General features: G+C 37.4%; 1 protein-coding gene across 1 annotated transcript in view; it reads right to left on the bottom strand.

Moving 5' to 3' along the window:
- Window positions 1–2,022: 2,022 nt before the first annotated feature.
- The window catches only part of tsnare1 (T-SNARE Domain Containing 1), a 131,004-nt gene continuing 120,988 nt past the window's right edge, over window positions 2,023–12,038 (bottom strand). Inside the window, exon 12 of the mRNA XM_076148512.1 lies at window positions 2,023–3,535. The gene's annotated coding sequence lies outside the window, so the exon portion shown is untranslated. The remainder of the gene's footprint in view (window positions 3,536–12,038) is intronic.

Below are 12,038 nucleotides of genomic sequence, written 5' to 3'. Positions count from 1 at the left end.
CCGACAATCCACCTTCCTGCCAATATCCCAATGCAATATCCCAATAAGGAGAGAGATACACCCCCCAACACGTGTACTCGTCCACTGGTTACTGATCCCCTATATTTCCTGTGTGTAAATGAATCACAAATCAATGTCTTAGTGACCACATGCTCTTTGCGTGAGATTTTGTGGGCTTTTTCCCTCGCTACCCAAGGACTTCAGTCATCATCCATTGCTGTTATTCCAATTATACTACAACACTGTCGGACAGTTTCTCCACTCTAGCTGGGGTTTTCTAGCAGATTTCTGCCAGAAAATTACTTGGAGAAGGCAATGAGTACAAAACAAATCCACTACACACCTCATATTGAGCGATGCCAACTTGTGGAACAACTCAGTTTAGAAAGAACATCATATGACTGACACACTGTTTGTTGCTGCAAATTCATCTCAAAATTCCCCCAAACTGAACTTTGATTTGTCTAGAGTTCCACCTGCTATTACCACAGCATTGAGGAAGGTTTACCATAACAGTTCAGAATCCATGCAAAAATACATTCTGCTGTTAATCACACACTTGGTTAATTAATGGTATGAGTTATACTTAGTTTTTAAATATTTAGATATTTTATTCTGAAATCTCCTTTGTTTACAGTGGGGTGTATAATGAAGCAGCATTTGTGGTTTGGCAATGTTGCTTGGTGTTTTCTGTACTTCATACAGACTTGCTGCCAAGTCAGTTTCATGCACTTGCATTAAACAGGGCAAAAAATGTCAAAACTGTGAAAATTGATCATTATCATTGATCAAGCCTGAGTTACCATCCTCATAGCCTTTTTCCTATGAACGTTTAACGCTGATCCTGGCAGCTGGGATTTGTCAAGATGTCTCTATCAAATTATACCAGTGTTGACAAACCTCTCTTTGTAGTACACTCCTCCTCTGGACTGCGTTCTTTGTTTTTACCATGCTGTAGGAACTCAGTGACACTTATAGGAACAATGTGATTACAAGACTACTTTGTCTGCAATATATTTAGTTATGTGACATGCTAATTGGTTTGTTTCTTTTGCTCAGGCCAAAACATTATTGACTGATCATACATGAAAATGTCTTAACATTTGGAACCTTTGTAGAAACACAACCAATACTTTCTCTTGCTGTTTAATTTAGACTTTTATTTTGCAGTATATTTTTTTTAACAACCTGGATCAATATCAATAAAAGCTACAATATCATACTAATTGAATTACATTACTATCTGATAAATATCAATTTTAGAAAAAAATATCACAAAAGAAATCAGCATACAGCAGTAAAGACACTAGTTCAGGCTGCTCTTCTTTGTCTGAAGCCTCTTTTCCACATCTGCCATAACCCCCATTACTTAGACTTAAAGGTCTAGGATATACTAACATTCATTGCATTCAAAAAAATAAAATAAACCTTCTATGAAACACCCAAATAGAACACACCCAGTCCAGGAAAGACCCTGCACCCTGCCTAAGCTTGTGCCTCTCATGCAATCAATGTTTTAACACTTAAGTGTCTGAATTTGTCAAATCACACATACTATATAAGCTGCTTTCCCTTAATAAATAAATAAATAGATACGGCTGAAACTATAAGGAACAAAGTGGGTTGTTGAAGTGAACACTTCCACATTTTGGAAAATTGCTTTAATGTTATTTTTCTCCGGATTCAGCCAATTTCATCTCTGTGCTACACAGACAGATGAAATTGATATCGCTCTTGTTATCTGACTGTGTGAGATGGCAAACTAGGGCCAAGTAATGTCAACATTTTCACATACTTTGCCTTAAAAAAATGGTGATTTATTTTTCATGGAATTGGCAAAAATAAATTAACTAAGAAAGAAGTAATCTGAATTAAACAGAGCTTTAACATTTAAAAGCACTAAGAAATGAACTGTAAGCATGCTGTGGTTGACTTTGATGGCAAAAGGTTGGCTTTTTACACATGTAAATGTATTAGTATTTTATAAATTACATAAAGCAGATTCCCTAGAATCTGCATGAAATAATGGTAAATACAGCCACAATTTATCAAACACTGTTGATTAAAGATGTTATGAAGACATTACTCAGCCCTACAGCAAGCAGGCATATTTCCCAAAATGAGTGTTCCTTGAATTTTATTGTGGTCAAATCTGTGCTCTGCGTATCCACATTATGATGGTGAAGTCATTGAAGTGACTGCCTGTTACATGTTACAAGTTCATTCATAAAACACAGTGCAATATAACATCAGTTAGGGACACACACAGAATATTTTAGCTTTTCTCTTAAAAGAGAGGTTATTATGGTATCTCCTCATTGCATGTTAGGTAAACTATTCATTAAACACTTACTTGCAATGTTTTTTTTTACTGTTTCATCAGTATGAAATCAGGGTGATGAACTGTATTGAATTCTCATGTGTTAGGGAGCAATAGATTTTAATTCTACACCCACCGTTTATCTGCCAGTTTATTGAAATGTAACATTTTAATCAGATCTTCTTTGCTGGATTTAGAAAACACAATGGCATCGATTGTGGAGTTTTTTTTGTATCCTTTATACGATGGCATCAAAGATTTTGATGTAGCTACTAATGTTAGCTAGTGTTATCACTCTGGGCTTCCTCCTCTCATTGGGCTAAATAACTACAAGATAGCTTAAAAACTATGACATGGCAGTTTGGCACTTTGTTTATGTCATAAAGCAATATGTCTGACCCACCAAATTTTTTAATGATATTGCCAAAACAAGTCACAGAAGGGCCTTATCTGAAAACCCCATCTGTCGTACCAATTACCATACTACTGTATTTGTTAATATGAAGATAATGTTTTCAGGTTAAAAAAACAAAACGAGATAGTTCTGCTTTAACACAGCACACACTATTTATTTGGCAGTACTAATGGGTTGATGGTTCCTTAATGAACATAAGGGAAGGTTTATGAATGCATGAAAGATTAACTTATCATGCCATATATTAAGCACAATACTGTGTATTAGCCATGTATTTTATGAATTTCCTGCTTTGTTCATACAGACTTGTAATATGTATGTGATATTTACATTCCAGTATGTGGGACTTTCACTTTTGCCGCAGAATCCAAGGGAATTCCCTTAAGCTACGATTTTCAAGATGATCTGACAAAGCAGCTTTCACGTTTCACTAAAAGTACTGAACTTAGGGAAATGGCCAGGGAACTCTCAATACAACAAATAGACCAAAGTGTGAAAATGACTTGAGAAGTCAAATCAAAATCTCCATAAAAGCTGACAAATATACATTAATCATCTTTGAATGTGTCTCTAAAAACAAAACAAAAAAACAACATAAGAAACCTAAACTGGGGCTAACTCATCACCAGTTGGTATACTGAGACAAGTGCTCACATCTCCAGATTGATGAACCGAGTGGAGATGATGGCAGAGATGAGATGTTCTTGCAAGGTAGCTCCCTCCTACAGGAAACCACCTGCTCTGGTCAAGGATCAAACTGAGCAGAAGCAGTGTGGTGACATTGAAACGACAGCAGCTACCTGTAAGACACAAGCAGACCAGACAACACACATCAATCACCCTGCTTAAGAATTACCTCATTGTCTGCGATGGCGCTGTCAGCCTTCTCAAAACATGTGGTGAATGCAGAACTCTGCCTCAGGCTTGTATTTCCTTTTATTGGTGAAATATTAATTGGTAAGAAACCAATTTGTTTTATTCTGAAAGTGTCACAGGTTTTGGGAAGTAATTTATGATTGCTGGTCATTGGCTGAGTTTTAATTAAGTCCAGGCCAGAGTTCACAGTGCTTGAGATGGAAATGGTTCATTAATCACATAATAACAGACTGGGCTGGTTCATGGAAGGCCAGAATGTACCACTTTTATCTAAATTACTGTTAATAATTGTCCAGCAGCAATCGGTAAGTGAATTTAAGCTCTTAAGGAAGAAAGATTCAGTGGATTATGTCATCTTTTGAGGAATAGACATGGATGAGATCTGATCAGAATATACCATTCCTGCTTTTAAATGGACCATGTCAATCTATTATTCAATAATAGATGATCAGAATAGTAGCCATCATATCAAAAATGGACAACAGTACTTTTATATAATATTATTTTGCTTGCTTGTGTTGTGGAGCCACTTTGAAAGCATTATATTTATAATTTAAAACCTTGCATAACTTTGTTGTAGCCATGCAGACTTTTTGGGCGTGACTGAGAAATCTGGAAACATGTATGCTTACATAATTTCTTCTTACTTTTTAAATTACTAAATTTAAACCAGAGAAAAGGTTCAATGGCCTCCGACCCCTCTGTAGATGTACCGACCCAATAAGTAAGTTATGTCACACACACACAAACATTACACCTTGTTAAACCCCTCCAGCTATATTCAGGAGAAGGAGCATGTGAAATACACTTCAAATATTACAGCAAATCAAGAGGTTTGAATTCCTGTGCCATATTTTGTCCTTTCTGAAGTTTCCATGTGCTCTCAATGCAGATGAAGTCATTCACCACAGATGTGTGCTCATGGCCTTGGCAGGGTAATCCAGTGATTGCCCTTGTAGTTATGACTGTTAAGAGACCACTCACTCATTGTTCTCTTTTCACTGTTGGTTTTTTAGCATTTAGCTCATTTCACTTACTGTCCACCTAATCCATTTCCAAGCATGGGATTATCTCAGGGAACAATACTGTGTATACCTCCATTCACACTGACCTCTAATATCTGATTACACTGTAGGGGAAATAAAGCAACACGTCTGTATTTGACTTAACTTAACTTAACACGTCTATAAAATTTGCAAAATCTTCTCTGCCAATGCCAAACAGCTTATTCTGCGGTTGCTATTGACTCTTGTTTGGTGTTGTTTGGTAGATTGAATAATTGAAGTCTATCAGTAACAAGGAAGAAACAAGACATGTTGGCAATTTTACAATTTATTCATTTAACAAACAGTCAGGAGCCTCAGTAGCGTGTGGAAGAACCATACACAGCCACAACAGCCTGGCACCTCCTCCTCATGCTGGTCACCAGCCTGGCCACACACTGCTGATATCGAGATGAGATTCAGCAACCAGTGGCAATCCCATATCTCCACAGTCTGGGACCGAACTCCATTCTCCAAGATGCTCACCCCCACAGAGCGGGGTTTATCAGAGACTGGTTGAGGAGTGGAATGCCATCCTACAGCAGTGTGTGACCAGGCTGGTGACCAGCATGAGGAGGAGGTGCCAGGCTGTTGTGGCTTTGTATGGTTCTTCCACACGCTACTTTGGCACCTGACTGTTTGTTAAATGAATAAATTGTAAAATTGCCAACATGCCTTGTTTCTTCCTTGTTACTGATAGACTTCAATCATTTTTGTTTAATGTTTATATACAGTATTTATATCATTTTATGAAAATAGATGGCACCAGGATGGATGGAAAAAGGCAAGCAGTGTGAGGAGCAAAGTTGGGAAACCATAGGTTCTGGCATTTATGTGGATTAGTTTGACACGTACCACCTACCTAAACATTATTGTAGACCAAGTTCATGGCAATGGTATTCAACAGTACTCCCTAATGGCCACCGCCATCAGGGAATTCTGGATGATACTGGATAATGCACCCTGTCACAATGCAAAAATTGTTGAGAAATGGTTTGAGGAACATGTCATAGACATAAAGGAACTGCTGCTAATGTCTTGATGCCAGACATCCCAGGACACCTTTGTCGAGTCCATGCCTCGATGGGTCAGAGATATATCACATTTATCACAGATTTGTTCGATCATCAACAAAACACACCCATTGCCTTATTGCACTATGGGCAGCCTGGCAAACCCTCCAAAGTGGGAGAATCAGAAGCTTGAAAAAGCTATCAGTACCTGCACCTCTGTCCATCCACATGGCAGTCCATAACTATGACCCTGTATAAATAATAAGTTAAAATGTTTTTTTCCTGTTGATTTGCCACTCTGTCAACAAGCTTTTTTGAAATTGCAATTGGGTGGTAATGAAAACACCCAAATTCTCAACAGTTTACTCTGTCAAGGCCTTGAAAAAAAGTTTGTAAACCTTAGATATCTTAGTGGTCAACAGACAGGCACAGAAGCTGCTCTGGTGATGGTTTTGACATGTATGTACTACTGCAGTAAAATCTAAGTCTTAGTGTAATCAGAATGTTGTTCAACATAGTTTTAGTATTTCCAGACAGAATCAGGTCAGCTGTGTCAACTGTGAGTATATGAGTAAAAAAAGTGCCATTGACATGGATACTCTGGCCTTTTCCATTCATTCACTTTAAATTCTAATTAGCTCAAATTATGCAAAAACAACTAAGGTTCTTACCACAATTATGCCAATGACACGTACATGCACATATGTGCATGATTGATTAATTTCACCTTGATCATATTAAATATACTACTGTGATGATGTTTGGGATTTGATCTGTAAATGTGATTGTCCATGACTGCTGACTATTTGATATGCTCCAGCTCCCTTCAAACCTGCACAGAAAAAGTGACAAATAGATGAATAGATTACTTGCTAATGAAGCACAGTTTAAGGTCAGGTTGTTTTTTCCTACCATTTGGTCCAGCAGCTGTCTTCTAAATACTTCCCAATAATAATGTCAAAATATGAATGTAATGTGCTGCAAAGGTGTAGCAGGTGTTGACACAGACAGGTAGCAACATCATAATTCTTGGGCAAACAGCCATATTTCTAAAAATGAAAAGTCAAAGTAAGATGACGTCGCAAAAACCAAGAAAAGAGAAGAGAGTAAGAATGACAGGACAGGAAAATAGAGTGAGTGAGAGAGAACAGCCAGAGAGCTGCAGACTTAAACAGAGTGATGAGAGGGCGATGAAGTTTGACAGGAGAATGAACATGACTCCACTGCAGAGGCCAGTCAATGCTAAGACCCAAGGCATCTGTCAGATTGGTGGTTTTGTGCCCATCTGCACAACGTTTCAATCCTGACAAACTGGATGGATGCCAGTTAAGGACAAGAGGTGGACAGAAATGGTTTGTGTCAATGAATTTGTAGAGAGACGGTGAGAAAGAGTGAGCGATGTAGAGATGGTTGGATGGATCAGAGGTGATGGTTAGCATTGGCAGGGGTGCAGCTAGAAATCATGTACTTCCTGACAAAGGTTCACCTGTCCCTCACCTGTCTCTTTCCCTTAAAGTATCTTGGTATCACAAACAAAATAAATAATTTGACTGAACACTGGATGTCTTCACCAACATAACACACATCTTTTGTATGCGACCATTTCAACCTAGCGCCTAACACTTCCTTCTTCCCCTGCTTTTCTCAGTGACTGTCCTGAATAATTTTTTTGCTATTTGTTTTCATTGAAGCTAACATTTTACATGACATTGCGCATACAATTATAGGATATTTTGGAGATAATTTTTACATAGAAAGAGGGGCAAAGGAGAGAGAGAGATAGAGAGAAAGAAAAAAGGTTATATTATTATTACTATTGTTGTTGTTAAACTTTATACGTAGACCCTGAGGTAGAATACAACTAGACTGAAATTGCGATGATCTCATAGGGTAAATACAGCTTTTACAAGATGATGTCAGACAGCAAAGTTGGCTAGTACAAATCGCATCATAAGCTGTCTGAAGAGAAGGAGAGAGGAGAGAATCAAAAAAACATAAACAAAGAGAGGACATCCCACCCAGAGACCCAACCAAACCCCGCAGTCACACAACCCTGCATCTATACAACCCCGTCCTGGCCTGCCTGGGATGTAAAATAAAATTAAAAATTAAAAAGAAACTGTTCGGTGTTCTGGTAATCAGTCACTGGTCTGGCATAGTATGTTGATCAATGAATATATTTTTTATGTCTATCAGTACTTAAGTACAAGTACAAAAAGAAATGTTAAAAATCCATCAAACTTGAGGTAGTGATATTAACAAAATGTACTTGTGGTTTTCTGTAATTTATCCGCACTTCAATTCATGGAGATTTTTGATTTATACTCACAACAAACCTCTGCCCACAGACTTCTACTTCTGTTTGAGTCACCAGGCCTTTTCACGCAAAGGATGTGACATCGACTGGTCCTACACCCGCTTCATGTCCAATAATCTGTATCGATGCCATAAACCAGAACACGGTCGAGGCTGCGGTTATGGCAGTGAGTAATATCTTATCTGTACTCAGGTCTGAGTTTGATGTGGCCCGTTGCTACATTTGTGTGTTTTACTGCATGATTTTTTAATTAGTGTAATGAATAAATAGTTTTCTCCCCAAAAGGTTAAGTTGATAAAAGCTACCCGGAAAAAAATGGCCTTAGCTTGGGTTCCACAGATCAGTACCTGAATCTTGATCTGTTGTAACACCAAAAGCAGAAATGGTCATTCCTGTCAAAACCTAGCTTTGTGGTAATATTTATCAATCCTGATGTTATTTTCTTTCTACGTGTTGGCCAATTTAACATAAATTACAGGATACTCTCCCATGAACATTGTCAATATTCACACTGGTGAAAGCTGGCTGCCTTCACAACCCCCTGCTGTGCTGCTGCCACTGTTCTCTCCAGCAAGCTGCCGGTGTAAAAAGGCCTTTAGATGGCCTTTCATACTTTCAGTCTTCCTGCTCCATTATTCCCACTGTATAAGACAAAATCACCTCACACTACCGCTGTCTGCTGACATTTACAGATGGTTTCACAAGACCTATATCACTGTCCTGTGATACTGTATATTTTTAAACATATTCCAAAAATATCTCACGTTCTGTGTTTTTGTGATTCAAACACTTTACATCCAAACCACTATATAAAAAAATGTATATTTTTGAATAAACTGCTTCTTGATTAACATCTTATCCATCTCTTTAATGTTCACAAAAGCCAAAAACGTGCATTCAGACTAACCCTGCAACTGCACTTGTTAGTAAAGACATTTCACCTCTCATCAAAAGGCTTCTTCAGTTTTTCTCAGCCTTTCCTCTGTTACCATGACCTCGATCACTGAGAATCTTTGCAAATATTCTCTTACAATCTCCTGCTGCCTGCCAAATTGGCCTCTTCCTACTGAAGTGTAAATCCCAGAATCAATATTGTCTTTAAATTTTAAGTGTCATTGTGGCTGAATGCTATCATCACCAAAACAATGTCTTTACTTCTTCACTTCACAAGACAGGAATGTGTTACTGCTGTCATCTGACAGGCTCTCAACTCTGCTAGCTTTTAAAAACAATATGGTCAAGGATTATTTTTTACACTTACAAAGTCATGGAATGAGATTTCCCCTCGGACCAAAGCCAATATCTCACTTTGACACTTCAAACCAAAAAGAACATTTCCTGTGAACTGCACTGTAACCGCTGACTGTTATCACCCACATAACCTGCTCGAACCATTTTGTCTTTTGCTGTATTCAATTCTTAATTTAAATTGTTATGATCTAATTTATGCTGCCATTTTGTGCTGCCTCCCAAGGTTAATGATTCCAAAAATTTCATTATCCACCCAAAATTTCATCAATATCAATTCAGGGAATGTTGAGTAATATAACATCCTCAGCAGACGTAAAAATGCTTGAAAATATATACTGTATTAAACGTTTCACTTTACTTGTTCAGGGCAAATCAGATATGGCTTGGGATAACTGAGAAATGAATACCAGCCTATTGGAAGAAAACAGAATGTGACGCTGTGATTAGGAAACTTCCCATAAAGACATTTGTAAAACTGTCTAACATCCTTATCAAAATGCTGCAATGCCACGTTGTGATTGAATTTCAGTAGGTGGCATTTATGCAATTTAAACCTCCTTCCTACTAGCTATGTGGACAATATTCATGCTCTGTGATGGAAGGAACTGCTGTTGAAAACTAAATAAATCATGAACCAGTACAAGTAATACTATCTCACAGTGTCTGACACCCCATATATAATGGTTTGTTTTTACCAATTAACACCCACTTTTCCTCATTTATTTTGTTTGTTTTATTTCAGTGCCTGTATGAAGCAGGACATCGACCAAAGCTTGATGTGTTGCTGCTTTATAGTATTGTTTACCATCATTTGGCTTAGATGCAAAATAAAACTGCATCCCACTTATAAAACTTGGCTTGTCAATTTTGTTGTAAGCAGCAAACAACACTTGTCGCTTTAAGCAGCTTCTGTATTTCTGTCAACATGCCAACTTTGAAGCTAACTTAGTTTGTGACTAAGTTAAAACCCTGTGTTTATCTCTTCTCACAAGTGACTGCAGTCTTAGCAACAATGGGGCTGTTTTTATTTAATATTCATATATTGTTAAGAATGTTTTAAATTAATGTAGTGTGTGACATTGTTTATTTAATAAGAAGTTGTATACAGTATTAAGAGGGATAATGTATTGTCAGATGGGATTAAATTGGAATTAAATCCCAATGTAAAAGGGAGGATTTTAATCTGGATTATTTCCAATTTAATCATTGCTGACCACACATCATCACTTTTAAAACTTCACAAATGTTTAAGCTATTAATGTCCACATTCCACTGCAGATGTCTGTCTATGGCAAGTCACAACTCAGGATTGAAAATAATTTATCAGACATGTTTCATAACCACATGCCAGGTGCTTTCTTCAATTAAATAATTAGCCAAACAAAACAATTATAATAATAATAAAAAAACAGATGCAGAGGAACAAGGTGGGTTGATGTTTTAAACTTGTTGCTGTATATGATCTCATGAATGTGTCCCTTCTGGACACACAGCATTTAAACCTGGCTAATTCAGCAATCTAACAACAATTTATTGTATTTATGAGTATTATGTATGTGGTATCCTGAAATGCTTATTGATTGTTTATTTGAACAGACGCAATTCATTAACTCACTGATGTCTGTGCCATATCAACGCTTGAGTCTCACAAACTCCTTTAATTTCTCTTTTCAGACAGACACCAATTGTTTAAACTGGATTGCTGGGATTGTCATCAGATCTTTGCTACTGATTAAGCGGTTCATAGATCAAGGAGCTGAAGTGTGATGGACCAGTATGTGTCACATGCTTGTGTTGTCCAAACACAAGTCAAATTCTTTCTGAGGACTTGTACTGTAGTTAACAGACTGTACATGTGTATATTCTTAAATAAAAATCAGTAAAACTGACACTGATATTCATGTAATCAGTCATCTTTACAATATCACTCATTGGAAAGCTGTTAGCTTTGTATGTTGGGAGCTAAAATGATACACAGGCAGTATTTGCATGTGTTTTTCAGGGGAGGGAAGGTTGGCATTTTGATTTGATTGGGGATTGAAGGTCACAAGAGAAAGTTTAAATACTCCTGCTTAACCTGGGCTAATCATTCCTCTACAGATGAGAGTGGCAGAGCTCTGAGATCACCTTTGTCACATTGTGTTGTCTCCCACTTTGTGATGACAGAGTCTCACCCACCCAGCCAGTAATCCTCTGCGGCAAAGTTTGGAGTAAGCTGACGGCATGGAAAAAGATAAATAAGGATTTTCAGTTTTTTACTCTGTAATGAAAAACTGCATTGCACTTTCTCTGCTCTCTGCATTTATCTGTAATACACTTCAAGATATCACAATGCTTGAATATAACGCTATCATATCTTGCAAAAAAACCTTCATGCTTGTTTGTTAAAAAAGAGTATGAATAACTGAAGTATTACAAATACATATTTATGTATGGTTTAAGCATAAAAAAAGTATTAAAACCCAATTAAGTAGTGCCTAGCTAAATCATCCGTGCACACAAGACAATTCTCCCACATAGAGAGGAGAGATTGAGAACGTCAATGACAAATGTCTTGCATTAACTTTGTTGTTTATTTTCCCCCGGAAGAAGTGAAATAACCCTATTAAATCAAGTAGTCACTTGGCCATTAATCTCAATGCAGCTGACTAGTCCCTCAAAGCTAATGGGGTTTAGAATTTGCATGAGGCAGGTTTACCTACAAAGCTTTGCCTAAGAGGATTGCTGTTCAGACAGAGAGCTTATTGTCACACTTGTTCATAGACATGGATTTACGATTGCAGGACCGAAAAACTCCACAAGC

This window comes from Genypterus blacodes, unplaced genomic scaffold (assembly GCF_046128005.1).
Source record: "Genypterus blacodes isolate CSIRO-AG114 ecotype Tasmania unplaced genomic scaffold, CSIRO-AGI_Gbla_v1 ptg000040l_1, whole genome shotgun sequence".
Taxonomy (NCBI): Eukaryota; Metazoa; Chordata; class Actinopteri; order Ophidiiformes; family Ophidiidae; genus Genypterus; species Genypterus blacodes.
This window is presented reverse-complemented; position numbering and strand designations above follow the sequence as displayed.